This window comes from Eschrichtius robustus, chromosome 19 (assembly GCF_028021215.1).
Source record: "Eschrichtius robustus isolate mEscRob2 chromosome 19, mEscRob2.pri, whole genome shotgun sequence".
NCBI lineage: Eukaryota > Metazoa > Chordata > Mammalia > Artiodactyla > Eschrichtiidae > Eschrichtius > Eschrichtius robustus.
The window spans coordinates 50,422,191-50,423,721 of NC_090842.1; the positions used below are offsets into that span (position 1 = coordinate 50,422,191).

At 37.0% G+C, this 1,531-nt stretch overlaps 1 non-coding gene across 1 annotated transcript; it reads left to right on the forward strand.

The window, feature by feature from the left end:
- The first annotated feature begins 205 nt into the window (after positions 1 to 205).
- LOC137754031 (small nucleolar RNA SNORA70) lies at positions 206 to 339 on the forward strand. Its single transcript, XR_011071710.1, has one exon. It is a non-coding gene; the product is annotated as a small nucleolar RNA SNORA70 (small nucleolar RNA).
- The last annotated feature ends 1,192 nt before the right edge of the window (positions 340 to 1,531 follow it).

Here is a 1,531-nt window from a genome sequence, read left to right on the forward strand (position 1 = left end):
AGGGGAAAAATAAAAGGGATAAGAGTAAGGAGAGGGGTTGACTAGAAGGAAATGGGGACATTTTATGCAGTGATATAAATATTCTTTATCTTGATTGCACTGGTGGTTACACAACTAAATACATTTGTCAAAAGCTGCAGAATTGTTCACCTAAAAAGATGAATTTTGCTGTATGTAAAGTACACTCAATAAACATGAATTTTCTTTGCAGCCACTTAAGCCGAAGGTACTCTTTCCCCCTGGGGAATCAGTGTACAAAGGCTGCAAACAGCAGCTTCCTCGGTAGCGCATGCAGCCTGTTGCCTGTACAGGTTGCCCTAAGGGACCTTGCACATAGCCCTTTCCAGTGGACATTCATGACTGGCATGCTGTCCCCAATCTAGGCTCCAGACAGGTATACGAGGTGCCTTTGGAAAGCCCCAGGGCACAGTGGTCAGGGTCCACATTGGCCAAGTCATAGTGTCCATCTACACCAAGTTGCAGAACAAGGAGCATATGATTGAGGCCCTAGGCAGGGCCAAGTTCAAGTTCCCTGGCTACCAGAAGATCTACATCTCCAAGAAGTGGGGATTTACTAAGTTTAATGTGGATGAATTTGAAAACATGGTGGCAGAAAAGCGGCTCATCCCGGATGACTGTGGGGTCAAATACATCCCTAGCCGTGGCCCTCTGGACACATGGCGGGCCCTGCACTCCTGAGAGCTTTGGTACCGTCCCCTCCTTACTCATGTCCACCAATAAATCCTACTTTCCTGTCAAAAACAAAAATAAAAACGCTGAATTTTAAAGAAGAGTCTTAAAAGAAATATGTAAAGAAAACTTATAAGATTTTTTAAAGGAAAAATGTAACCCTTGTGTTTCTGGATAAGACGACAGAACATTTTAAAGATGCTAATTCTTTCCAAATTAATGTACTGGACTAAACAAAATCCTAAATGTAATTTTATCCTAAATGTAAATGTAGTATCCTAAATGTAAATGTAGTATCCTAAATGTAAATGTAAACAAATGTATCCTAAATGTAAATGTAAACAAAATCCGAAATGTAATGTACAGTCTTAAACAAAATCCTAACGGATTTGCGGGAGGAGGGGGAGATATGAAACTTGACAAAATGATTTTAAAATTTATCTGGAAAAATAAATTACTGATAATGCCAGAGAAAGTTAAGAAAAAGACAATAATGAGCAGAAATTGCTTTTACTCCACATCTTTGACTAATAATTTTCAATCTGGATTGTGTATGTGTGTGTGGGTATGTGTGCGTGTGTATGTGTGCGTTTATTTTGTTGCGGGCAATAGGCATGTTTCAAAGAAAGGAGAAGGAAACTTTACAAGAACTTCTCAGAAGAGAGGATGTAATTCAAAAATAATGTTAAATTCTATTTACTTAATTTTCAAAAATTAATATATTTTAAAAATATATACATACATTAAATGAAGAGATTTTTATGCATCTAAGACGGAAAAAGATGGGTTTAATTTTTTTTAAATCTTTACTGAAATTAACCAGATTAAATAATGTAATATA